At 44.5% G+C, this 12471-nt stretch overlaps 10 non-coding genes across 10 annotated transcripts; all 10 read right to left on the bottom strand.

The window, feature by feature from the left end:
- Positions 1 to 758: 758 nt before the first annotated feature.
- Positions 759 to 877, bottom strand: LOC125733340 (5S ribosomal RNA). The gene has a single exon (XR_007392687.1). It is a non-coding gene; the product is annotated as a 5S ribosomal RNA (ribosomal RNA).
- Positions 878 to 1954: 1077 nt separating this feature from the next.
- On the bottom strand, positions 1955 to 2073 carry LOC125732180 (5S ribosomal RNA). The gene has a single exon (XR_007391700.1). It is a non-coding gene; the product is annotated as a 5S ribosomal RNA (ribosomal RNA).
- Positions 2074 to 3150: 1077 nt separating this feature from the next.
- On the bottom strand, positions 3151 to 3269 carry LOC125735917 (5S ribosomal RNA). The gene has a single exon (XR_007395202.1). It is a non-coding gene; the product is annotated as a 5S ribosomal RNA (ribosomal RNA).
- A 1076-nt stretch (positions 3270 to 4345) lies between these two features.
- On the bottom strand, positions 4346 to 4464 carry LOC125735916 (5S ribosomal RNA). Its single transcript, XR_007395201.1, has one exon. It is a non-coding gene; the product is annotated as a 5S ribosomal RNA (ribosomal RNA).
- Positions 4465 to 5540: 1076 nt separating this feature from the next.
- On the bottom strand, positions 5541 to 5659 carry LOC125734723 (5S ribosomal RNA). Its single transcript, XR_007394026.1, has one exon. It is a non-coding gene; the product is annotated as a 5S ribosomal RNA (ribosomal RNA).
- Positions 5660 to 6736: 1077 nt separating this feature from the next.
- LOC125735915 (5S ribosomal RNA) lies at positions 6737 to 6855 on the bottom strand. The gene has a single exon (XR_007395200.1). It is a non-coding gene; the product is annotated as a 5S ribosomal RNA (ribosomal RNA).
- A 1077-nt stretch (positions 6856 to 7932) lies between these two features.
- On the bottom strand, positions 7933 to 8051 carry LOC125728573 (5S ribosomal RNA). Its single transcript, XR_007389182.1, has one exon. It is a non-coding gene; the product is annotated as a 5S ribosomal RNA (ribosomal RNA).
- A 1077-nt stretch (positions 8052 to 9128) lies between these two features.
- Positions 9129 to 9247, bottom strand: LOC125733222 (5S ribosomal RNA). Its single transcript, XR_007392574.1, has one exon. It is a non-coding gene; the product is annotated as a 5S ribosomal RNA (ribosomal RNA).
- Positions 9248 to 10325: 1078 nt separating this feature from the next.
- LOC125736361 (5S ribosomal RNA) lies at positions 10326 to 10444 on the bottom strand. The gene has a single exon (XR_007395641.1). It is a non-coding gene; the product is annotated as a 5S ribosomal RNA (ribosomal RNA).
- Positions 10445 to 11522: 1078 nt separating this feature from the next.
- LOC125736531 (5S ribosomal RNA) lies at positions 11523 to 11641 on the bottom strand. The gene has a single exon (XR_007395809.1). It is a non-coding gene; the product is annotated as a 5S ribosomal RNA (ribosomal RNA).
- Positions 11642 to 12471: the final 830 nt, after the last annotated feature.

The following is a 12471-nucleotide window of genomic DNA, read 5'->3' as shown; positions in this document are numbered from 1 at the left end:
GACCCTCTGTTATCAACTCCGCTAACAGCCACAAAATCTCCGCCGCACGAAGCCCACTGGTAGCTGCTGAATCACATGCTTCCCCAAAACGTCGCGCTGTCAGAACACTGGGAGCTACACACACCAACAAGTCCATACTGCAAGCAGCAGCCAGAACAATTTTCTACATTCAAACATCGACGGCCTCTTCTCTCTAAAAATTCAGCAGACCGCTTCTACCACCAGCAAAGAAGTTTCCATCCCTAATTCCTCTGTGATTCCCACTAACCTAAACATTAAGCTGGCATTGAAGGGTGTGAATTACCCTGGCCAATCTGTTCTTTTAAATACAGCTTTTAGCAAGTTTTGAAAGGAGAAGAGCAGAACTTGCTATGCCAATAATATCGAGTCTTCTGTGGCGAAGTGGTTTTTGCATAGAAAACAAAGCGGTCAGTTGAAGAGGAATAATATCAGTACTTTGTTTAAAACTGTGTGTAAAAAGCTGTCTCTTTATCATCAACAATAAGTTGTAAAACGTGAATGGGGAGTGACAGTCTTCAAGTTTGTGAGAAGATCGCGCCCTGGTGGAATAAAGGCACGAACAGCTTACAGCACCTAGAATTACCAGGAAGTATTTAGAGTAAAACGGTTTCTAAAAGCTGCCTTTATGAATGAGAGAAAAAAAAAATATATATATAAAATAGTAAAATGGAAGGGGAGTGATAGATTTAAATTAATCGTGAAGTGGAGCGCCCCCTGTATAAAGTAAAAGTGAGAAAAGCTTACAGCACCTGGTATTCCCAGGCGGTCTCCCATCCAAGTACTAACCAGACCCTACCCTGCTTAGCTTCCGAGATCAGACGAGATCAGGCGTGTTCAGGGTGGTATGGCCGTAAGCGAGAGATGCTACCGAAAACAGCCCTTTTGCATTACACGCCTCTATACATGCCAGTTGGTCCCATTGGATACTACTAATGTTCTTTTTTTTTTTTTATCTGACTCACACTGCAGCCCCACCATCCAATCGGCAGCGCCGGACCCACACCAAACATTCACCAAACTACTCAGCCGGCAGCCTACCACAATTATTCCATTCTTTCCGCATCCGCACACTTCCTTCTTTTTAACTCCTTTTCACTACCGCACAGGTTAATCGCCGCACGTCCCCCGCCGGCAAACATTACTCCTTTGCCTACTGCATGCAGGCTTCTCTTAACGACCCTCTGTTATCAACTCCGCTAACAGCCACAAAATCTCCGCCGCACGAAGCCCACTGGTAGCTGCTGAATCACATGCTTCCCCAAAACGTCGCGCTGTCAGAACACTGGGAGCTACACACACCAACAAGTCCATACTGCAGGCTGCAGCCAGAACAATTTTCTACATTCAAACATCGACGGCCTCTTCTCTCTAAAAATTCACCAGACCGCTTCTACCAGCAGCAAAGAAGTTTCCATCCCTAATTCCTCTGTGATTCCCACTAACCTAAACATTAAGCTGGCATTGAAGGGTGTGAATTACCCCGGCCAATCTGTTCTTTTAAATACAGCTTTTAGCAAGTTTTGAAAGGAGAAGAGCAGAACTTGCTATGCCAATAATATCGAGTCTTCTGTGGCGAAGTGGTTTTTGCATAGAAAACAAAGCGGTCAGTTGAAGAGGAATAATATCAGTACTTTGTTTAAAACTGTGTGTAAAAAGCTGTCTCTTTATCATCAACAATAAGTTGTAAAACGTGAATGGGGAGTGACAGTCTTCAAGTTTGTGAGAAGATCGCGCCCTGGTGGAATAAAGGCACGAACAGCTTACAGCACCTAGAATTACCAGGAAGTATTTAGAGTAAAACGGTTTCTAAAAGCTGCCTTTATGAATGAGAGAAAAAAAATATATATATATAAAATAGTAAAATGGAAGGGGAGTGATAGATTTAAATTAATCGTGAAGTGGAGCGCCCCCTGTATAAAGTAAAAGTGAGAAAAGCTTACAGCATCTGGTATTCCCAGGCGGTCTCCCATCCAAGTACTAACCAGACCCTACCCTGCTTAGCTTCCGAGATCAGACGAGATCAGGCGTGTTCAGGGTGGTATGGCCGTAAGCGAGAGATGCTACCGAAAACAGCCCTTTTGCATTACACGCCTCTATACATGCCAGTTGGTCCCATTGGATACTACTAATGTTCTTTTTTTTTTTTTATCTGACTCACACTGCAGCCCCACCATCCAATCGGCAGCGCCGGACCCACACCAAACATTCACCAAACTACTCAGCCGGCAGCCTACCACAATTATTCCATTCTTTCCGCATCCGCACACTTCCTTCTTTTTAACTCCTTTTCACTACCGCACAGGTTAATCGCCGCACGTCCCCCGCCGGCAAACATTACTCCTTTGCCTACTGCATGCAGGCTTCTCTTAACGACCCTCTGTTATCAACTCCGCTAACAGCCACAAAATCTCCGCCGCACGAAGCCCACTGGTAGCTGCTGAATCACATGCTTCCCCAAAACGTCGCGCTGTCAGAACACTGGGAGCTACACACACCAAGAAGTCCATACTGCAGGCTGCAGCCAGAACAATTTTCTACATTCAAACATCGACGGCCTCTTCTCTCTAAAAATTCACCAGACCGCTTCTACCAGCAGCAAAGAAGTTTCCATCCCTAATTCCTCTGTGATTCCCACTAACCTAAACATTAAGCTGGCATTGAAGGGTGTGAATTACCCCGGCCAATCTGTTCTTTTAAATACAGCTTTTAGCAAGTTTTGAAAGGAGAAGAGCAGAACTTGCTATGCCAATAATATCGAGTCTTCTGTGGCGAAGTGGTTTTTGCATAGAAAACAAAGCGGTCAGTTGAAGAGGAATAATATCAGTACTTTGTTTAAAACTGTGTGTAAAAAGCTGTCTCTTTATCATCAACAATAAGTTGTAAAACGTGAATGGGGAGTGACAGTCTTCAAGTTTGTGAGAAGATCGCGCCCTGGTGGAATAAAGGCACGAACAGCTTACAGCACCTAGAATTACCAGGAAGTATTTGGAGTAAAACGGTGTGTAAAAGCTGCCTTTATGAATGAGAGAAAAAAAAAATATATATATAAAATAGTAAAATGGAAGGGGAGTGATAGATTTAAATTAATCGTGAAGTGGAGCGCCCCCTGTATAAAGTAAAAGTGAGAAAAGCTTACAGCACCTGGTATTCCCAGGTGGTCTCCCATCCAAGTACTAACCAGAACCTACCCTCCTTAGCTTCCGAGATCAGACGAGATCGGGCGTGTTCAGGGTGGTATGGCCGTAAGCGAGAGACGTGACCAAAAACAGCCCTTTTGCATTACACGCGTCTATACATGCCAGTTAGTCCCATTGGATCCTACTCCTGGTTTTTTTTTTTTTTATCTGACTCACACTGCAGCACCACCATCCAATCGGCAGCGCCGGACCCACACCAAACATTCACCAAACTACTCAGCCGGCAGCCTACCACAATTATTCCATTCTTTCCGCATCCGCACACTTCCTTCTTTTTAACTCCTTTTCACTACCGCACAGGTTAATCGCCGCACGTCCCCCGCCGGCAAACATTACTCCTTTGCCTACTGCATGCAGGCTTCTCTTAACGACCCTCTGTTATCAACTCCGCTAACAGCCACAAAATCTCCGCCGCACGAAGCCCACTGGTAGCTGCTGAATCACATGCTTCCCCAAAACGTCGCGCTGTCAGAACACTGGGAGCTACACACACCAAGAAGTCCATACTGCAGGCTGCAGCCAGAACAATTTTCTACATTCAAACATCGACGGCCTCTTCTCTCTAAAAATTCACCAGACCGCTTCTACCAGCAGCAAAGAAGTTTCCATCCCTAATTCCTCTGTGATTCCCACTAACCTAAACATTAAGCTGGCATTGAAGGGTGTGAATTACCCCGGCCAATCTGTTCTTTTAAATACAGCTTTTAGCAAGTTTTGAAAGGAGAAGAGCAGAACTTGCTATGCCAATAATATCGAGTCTTCTGTGGCGAAGTGGTTTTTGCATAGAAAACAAAGCGGTCAGTTGAAGAGGAATAATATCAGTACTTTGTTTAAAACTGTGTGTAAAAAGCTGTCTCTTTATCATCAACAATAAGTTGTAAAACGTGAATGGGGAGTGACAGTCTTCAAGTTTGTGAGAAGATCGCGCCCTGGTGGAATAAAGGCACGAACAGCTTACAGCACCTAGAATTACCAGGAAGTATTTGGAGTAAAACGGTGTGTAAAAGCTGCCTTTATGAATGAGAGAAAAAAAAAATATATATATAAAATAGTAAAATGGAAGGGGAGTGATAGATTTAAATTAATCGTGAAGTGGAGCGCCCCCTGTATAAAGTAAAAGTGAGAAAAGCTTACAGCACCTGGTATTCCCAGGTGGTCTCCCATCCAAGTACTAACCAGAACCTACCCTCCTTAGCTTCCGAGATCAGACGAGATCGGGCGTGTTCAGGGTGGTATGGCCGTAAGCGAGAGACGTGACCAAAAACAGCCCTTTTGCATTACACGCGTCTATACATGCCAGTTAGTCCCATTGGATCCTACTCCTGGTTTTTTTTTTTTTTATCTGACTCACACTGCAGCACCACCATCCAATCGGCAGCGCCGGACCCACACCAAACATTCACCAAACTACTCAGCCGGCAGCCTACCACAATTATTCCATTCTTTCCGCATCCGCACACTTCCTTCTTTTTAACTCCTTTTCACTACCGCACAGGTTAATCGCCGCACGTCCCCCGCCGGCAAACATTACTCCTTTGCCTACTGCATGCAGGCTTCTCTTAACGACCCTCTGTTATCAACTCCGCTAACAGCCACAAAATCTCCGCCGCACGAAGCCCACTGGTAGCTGCTGAATCACATGCTTCCCCAAAACGTCGCGCTGTCAGAACACTGGGAGCTACACACACCAACAAGTCCATACTGCAGGCTGCAGCCAGAACAATTTTCTACATTCAAACATCGACGGCCTCTTCTCTCTAAAAATTCACCAGACCGCTTCTACCAGCAGCAAAGAAGTTTCCATCCCTAATTCCTCTGTGATTCCCACTAACCTAAACATTAAGCTGGCATTGAAGGGTGTGAATTACCCCGGCCAATCTGTTCTTTTAAATACAGCTTTTAGCAAGTTTTGAAAGGAGAAGAGCAGAACTTGCTATGCCAATAATATCGAGTCTTCTGTGGCGAAGTGGTTTTTGCATAGAAAACAAAGCGGTCAGTTGAAGAGGAATAATATCAGTACTTTGTTTAAAACTGTGTGTAAAAAGCTGTCTCTTTATCATCAACAATAAGTTGTAAAACGTGAATGGGGAGTGACAGTCTTCAAGTTTGTGAGAAGATCGCGCCCTGGTGGAATAAAGGCACGAACAGCTTACAGCACCTAGAATTACCAGGAAGTATTTAGAGTAAAACGGTTTCTAAAAGCTGCCTTTATGAATGAGAGAAAAAAAAAATATATATATAAAATAGTAAAATGGAAGGGGAGTGATAGATTTAAATTAATCGTGAAGTGGAGCGCCCCCTGTATAAAGTAAAAGTGAGAAAAGCTTACAGCACCTGGTATTCCCAGGCGGTCTCCCATCCAAGTACTAACCAGACCCTACCCTGCTTAGCTTCCAAGATCAGACGAGATCAGGCGTGTTCAGGGTGGTATGGCCGTAAGCGAGAGATGCTACCGAAAACAGCCCTTATGCATTACACGCCTCTATACATGCCAGTTGGTCCCATTGGATACTACTAATGTTCTTTTTTTTTTTTTTATCTGACTCACACTGCAGCCCCACCATCCAATCGGCAGCGCCGGACCCACACCAAACATTCACCAAACTACTCAGCCGGCAGCCTACCACAATTATTCCATTCTTTCCGCATCCGCACACTTCCTTCTTTTTAACTCCTTTTCACTACCGCACAGGTTAATCGCCGCACGTCCCCCGCCGGCAAACATTACTCCTTTGCCTACTGCATGCAGGCTTCTCTTAACGACCCTCTGTTATCAACTCCGCTAACAGCCACAAAATCTCCGCCGCACGAAGCCCACTGGTAGCTGCTGAATCACATGCTTCCCCAAAACGTCGCGCTGTCAGAACACTGGGAGCTACACACACCAACAAGTCCATACTGCAGGCTGCAGCCAGAACAATTTTCTACATTCAAACATCGACGGCCTCTTCTCTCTAAAAATTCACCAGACCGCTTCTACCACCAGCAAAGAAGTTTCCATCCCTAATTCCTCTGTGATTCCCACTAACCTAAACATTAAGCTGGCATTGAAGGGTGTGAATTACCCCGGCCAATCTGTTCTTTTAAATACAGCTTTTAGCAAGTTTTGAAAGGAGAAGAGCAGAACTTGCTATGCCAATAATATCGAGTCTTCTGTGACGAAGTGGTTTTTGCATAGAAAACAAAGCGGTCAGTTGAAGAGGAATAATATCAGTACTTTGTTTAAAACTGTGTGTAAAAAGCTGTCTCTTTATCATTAACAATAAGTTGTAAAACGTGAATGGGGAGTGACAGTCTTCAAGTTTGTGAGAAGATCGCGCCCTGGTGGAATAAAGGCACGAACAGCTTACAGCACCTAGAATTACCAGGAAGTATTTAGAGTAAAACGGTGTGTAAAAGCTGCCTTTATGAATGAGAGAAAAAAAAATATATATATAAAATAGTAAAATGGAAGGGGAGTGATAGATTTAAATAAATCGTGAAGTGGAGCGCCCCCTGTATAAAGTAAAAGTGAGAAAAGCTTACAGCACCTGGTATTCCCAGGTGGTCTCCCATCCAAGTACTAACCAGAACCTACCCTCCTTAGCTTCCGAGATCAGACGAGATCGGGCGTGTTCAGGGTGGTATGGCCGTAAGCGAGAGACGTGACCAAAAACAGCCCTTTTGCATTACACGCGTCTATACATGCCAGTTAGTCCCATTGGATCCTACTCCTGGTTTTTTTTTTTTTTATCTGACTCACACTGCAGCACCACCATCCAATCGGCAGCGCCGGACCCACACCAAACATTCACCAAACTACTCAGCCGGCAGCCTACCACAATTATTCCATTCTTTCCGCATCCGCACACTTCCTTCTTTTTAACTCCTTTTCACTACCGCACAGGTTAATCGCCGCACGTCCCCCGCCGGCAAACATTACTCCTTTGCCTACTGCATGCAGGCTTCTCTTAACGACCCTCTGTTATCAACTCCGCTAACAGCCACAAAATCTCCGCCGCACGAAGCCCACTGGTAGCTGCTGAATCACATGCTTCCCCAAAACGTCGCGCTGTCAGAACACTGGGAGCTACACACACCAACAAGTCCATACTGCAGGCTGCAGCCAGAACAATTTTCTACATTCAAACATCGACGGCCTCTTCTCTCTAAAAATTCACCAGACCGCTTCTACCAGCAGCAAAGAAGTTTCCATCCCTAATTCCTCTGTGATTCCCACTAACCTAAACATTAAGCTGGCATTGAAGGGTGTGAATTACCCCGGCCAATCTGTTCTTTTAAATACAGCTTTTAGCAAGTTTTGAAAGGAGAAGAGCAGAACTTGCTATGCCAATAATATCGAGTCTTCTGTGGCGAAGTGGTTTTTGCATAGAAAACAAAGCGGTCAGTTGAAGAGGAATAATATCAGTACTTTGTTTAAAACTGTGTGTAAAAAGCTGTCTCTTTATCATTAACAATAAGTTGTAAAACGTGAATGGGGAGTGACAGTCTTCAAGTTTGTGAGAAGATCGCGCCCTGGTGGAATAAAGGCACGAACAGCTTACAGCACCTAGAATTACCAGGAAGTATTTAGAGTAAAACGGTTTCTAAAAGCTGCCTTTATGAATGAGAGAAAAAAAAAAAAATATATATAAAATAGTAAAATGGAAGGGGAGTGATAGATTTAAATTAATCGTGAAGTGGAGCGCCCCCTGTATAAAGTAAAAGTGAGAAAAGCTTACAGCACTAGGTATTCCCAGGTGGTCTCCCATCCAAGTACTAACCAGACCCTACCCTGCTTAGCTTCCAAGACCAGACGAGATCAGGCGTGTTCAGGGTGGTATGGCCGTAAGCGAGAGATGCTACCAAAAACATCCCTTTTGCATTACACGCCTCTATACATGCCAGTTGGTCCCATTGGATCCTACAAATGTTCTTTTTTTTTTTTTATCTGACTCACACTGCAGCCCCACCATCCAATCGGCAGCGCCGGACCCACACCAAACATTCACCAAACTACTCAGCCGGCAGCCTACCACAATTATTCCATTCTTTCCGCATCCGCACACTTCCTTCTTTTTAACTCCTTTTCACTACCGCACAGGTTAATCGCCGCACGTCCCCCGCCGGCAAACATTACTCCTTTGCCTACTGCATGCAGGCTTCTCTTAACGACCCTCTGTTATCAACTCCGCTAACAGCCACAAAATCTCCGCCGCACGAAGCCCACTGGTAGCTGCTGAATCACATGCTTCCCCAAAACGTCGCGCTGTCAGAACACTGGGAGCTACACACACCAACAAGTCCATACTGCAAGCAGCAGCCAGAACAATTTTCTACATTAAAACATCGACGGCCTCTTCTCTCTAAAAATTCAGCAGACCGCTTCTACCACCAGCAAAGAAGTTTCCATCCCTAATTCCTCTGTGATTCCCACTAACCTAAACATTAAGCTGGCATTGAAGGGTGTGAATTACCCTGGCCAATCTGTTCTTTTAAATACAGCTTTTAGCAAGTTTTGAAAGGAGAAGAGCAGAACTTGCTATGCCAATAATATCGAGTCTTCTGTGGCGAAGTGGTTTTTGCATAGAAAACAAAGCGGTCAGTTGAAGAGGAATAATATCAGTACTTTGTTTAAAACTGTGTGTAAAAAGCTGTCTCTTTATCATCAACAATAAGTTGTAAAACGTGAATGGGGAGTGACAGTCTTCAAGTTTGTGAGAAGATCGCGCCCTGGTGGAATAAAGGCACGAACAGCTTACAGCACCTAGAATTACCAGGAAGTATTTAGAGTAAAACGGTTTCTAAAAGCTGCCTTTATGAATGAGAGAAAAAAAATATATATATATAAAATAGTAAAATGGAAGGGGAGTGATAGATTTAAATTAATCGTGAAGTGGAGCGCCCCCTGTATAAAGTAAAAGTGAGAAAAGCTTACAGCACCTGGTATTCCCAGGTGGTCTCCCATCCAAGTACTAACCAGACCCTACCCTGCTTAGCTTCCGAGATCAGACGAGATCAGGCGTGTTCAGGGTGGTATGGCCGTAAGCGAAAGATGCTACCGAAAACAGCCCTTTTGCATTACACGCCTCTATACATGCCAGTTGGTCCCATTGGATACTACTAATGTTCTTTTTTTTTTTTTTATCTGACTCACACTGCAGCCCCACCATCCAATCGGCAGCGCCGGACCCACACCAAACATTCACCAAACTACTCAGCCGGCAGCCTACCACAATTATTCCATTCTTTCCGCATCCGCACACTTCCTTCTTTTTAACTCCTTTTCACTACCGCACAGGTTAATCGCCGCACGTCCCCCGCCGGCAAACATTACTCCTTTGCCTACTGCATGCAGGCTTCTCTTAACGACCCTCTGTTATCAACTCCGCTAACAGCCACAAAATCTCCGCCGCACGAAGCCCACTGGTAGCTGCTGAATCACATGCTTCCCCAAAACGTCGCGCTGTCAGAACACTGGGAGCTACACACACCAACAAGTCCATACTGCAGGCTGCAGCCAGAACAATTTTCTACATTCAAACATCGACGGCCTCTTCTCTCTAAAAATTCACCAGACCGCTTCTACCACCAGCAAAGAAGTTTCCATCCCTAATTCCTCTGTGATTCCCACTAACCTAAACATTAAGCTGGCATTAAAGGGTGTGAATTACCCCGGCCAATCTGTTCTTTTAAATACAGCTTTTAGCAAGTTTTGAAAGGAGAAGAGCAGAACTTGCTATGCCAATAATATCGAGTCTTCTGTGGCGAAGTGGTTTTTGCATAGAAAACAAAGCGGTCAGTTGAAGAGGAATAATATCAGTACTTTGTTTAAAACTGTGTGTAAAAAGCTGTCTCTTTATCATTAACAATAAGTTGTAAAACGTGAATGGGGAGTGACAGTCTTCAAGTTTGTGAGAAGATCGCGCCCTGGTGGAATAAAGGCACGAACAGCTTACAGCACGTAGAATTACCAGGAAGTATTTAGAGTAAAACGGTGTGTAAAAGCTGCCTTTATGAATGAGAGAAAAAAAAAATATATATATAAAATAGTAAAATGGAAGGGGAGTGATAGATTTAAATTAATCGTGAAGTGGAGCGCCCCCTGTATAAAGTAAAAGTGAGAAAAGCTTACAGCACCTGGTATTCCCAGGTGGTCTCCCATCCAAGTACTAACCAGAACCTACCCTGCTTAGCTTCCGAGATCAGACGATATCGGGCGTGTTCAGGGTGGTATGGCCGTAAGCGAGAGACGTGACCAAAAACAGCCCTTTTGCATTACACGCGTCTATACATGCCAGTTAGTCCCATTGGATCCTACTCCTGTTTTTTTTTTTTTTTTTTATCTGACTCACACTGCAGCCCCACCATCCAATCGGCAGCGCCGGACCCACACCAAACATTCACCAAACTACTCAGCCGGCAGCCTACCACAATTATTCCATTCTTTCCGCATCCGCACACTTCCTTCTTTTTAACTCCTTTTCACTACCGCACAGGTTAATCGCCGCACGTCCCCCGCCGGCAAACATTACTCCTTTGCCTACTGCATGCAGGCTTCTCTTAACGACCCTCTGTTATCAACTCCGCTAACAGCCACAAAATCTCCGCCGCACGAAGCCCACTGGTAGCTGCTGAATCACATGCTTCCCCAAAACGTCGCGCTGTCAGAACACTGGGAGCTACACACACCAACAAGTCCATACTGCAGGCTGCAGCCAGAACAATTTTCTACATTCAAACATCGACGGCCTCTTCTCTCTAAAAATTCACCAGACCGCTTCTACCACCAGCAAAGAAGTTTCCATCCCTAATTCCTCTGTGATTCCCACTAACCTAAACATTAAGCTGGCATTGAAGGGTGTGAATTACCCCGGCCAATCTGTTCTTTTAAATACAGCTTTTAGCAAGTTTTGAAAGGAGAAGAGCAGAACTTGCTATGCCAATAATATCGAGTCTTCTGTGGCGAAGTGGTTTTTGCATAGAAAACAAAGCGGTCAGTTGAAGAGGAATAATATCAGTACTTTGTATAAAACTGTGTGTAAAAAGCTGTTTCTTTATCATTAACAATAAGTTGTAAAACGTGAATGGGGAGTGACAGTCTTCAAGTTTGTGAGAAGATCGCGCCCTGGTGGAATAAAGGCACGAACAGCTTACAGCACCTAGAATTACCAGGAAGTATTTAGAGTAAAACGGTTTCTAAAAGCTGCCTTTATGAATGAGAGAAAAAAAAATATATATATAAAATAGTAAAATGGAAGGGGAGTGATAGATTTAAATTAATCGTGAAGTGGAGCGCCCCCTGTATAAAGTAAAAGTGAGAAAAGCTTACAGCACCTGGTATTCCCAGGTGGTCTCCCATCCAAGTACTAACCAGACCCTACCCTGCTTAGCTTCCAAGATCAGACAAGATCGGACGTGTTCAGGGTGGTATGGCCGTAAGCGAGAGATGCTACCAAAAACAGCCCTTTTGCATTACACGCGTCTATACATGCCAGTTAGTCCCATTGGATCCTACTCCTGTTTTTTTTTTTTTTATCTGACTCACACTGCAGCCCCACCATCCAATCGGCAGCGCCGGACCCACACCAAACATTCACCAAACTACTCAGCCGGCAGCCTACCACAATTATTCCATTCTTTCCGCATCCGCACACTTCCTTCTTTTTAACTCCTTTTCACTACCGCACAGGTTAATCGCCGCACGTCCCCCACCGGCAAACATTACTCCTTTGCCTACTGCATGTAGGCTTCTCTTAACGACCCTCTGTTATCAACTCCGCTAACAGCCACAAAATCTCTGCCGCACGAAGCCCACTGGTAGCTGCTGAATCACATGCTTCCCCAAAACGTCGCGCTGTCAGAACACTGGAAGCTACACACACCAACAAGACCATACTGCAGGCTGCAGCCAGAACAATTTTCTACATTCAAACATCGACAGCCTCTTCTCTCTAAAAATTCACCAGACCGCTTCTACCACCAGCAAAGAAGTTTCCATCCGTAATTCCTCCGTGATTCCCACTAACCTAAACATTAAGCTGGCATTGAAGGGTGTGAATTACCTCGGCCAATCTGTTCTTTTAAATACAGCTTTTAGCAAGTTTTGAAAGGAGAAGAGCAGAACTTGCTATGCCAATAATATCGAGTCTTCTGTGGCGAAGTGGTTTTTGCATAGAAAACAAAGCGGTCAGTTGAAGAGGAATAATATCAGTACTTTGTTTAAAACTGTGTGTAAAAAGCTGTCTCTTTATCATTAACAATAAGTTGTAAA

This window comes from Brienomyrus brachyistius, chromosome 2 (genome assembly GCF_023856365.1).
Source record: "Brienomyrus brachyistius isolate T26 chromosome 2, BBRACH_0.4, whole genome shotgun sequence".
In the NCBI taxonomy this organism is placed as follows: domain Eukaryota; kingdom Metazoa; phylum Chordata; class Actinopteri; order Osteoglossiformes; family Mormyridae; genus Brienomyrus; species Brienomyrus brachyistius.
Note: the sequence above shows the minus strand (reverse complement) of the source record. Positions and strands in the feature narration are given on the sequence as shown.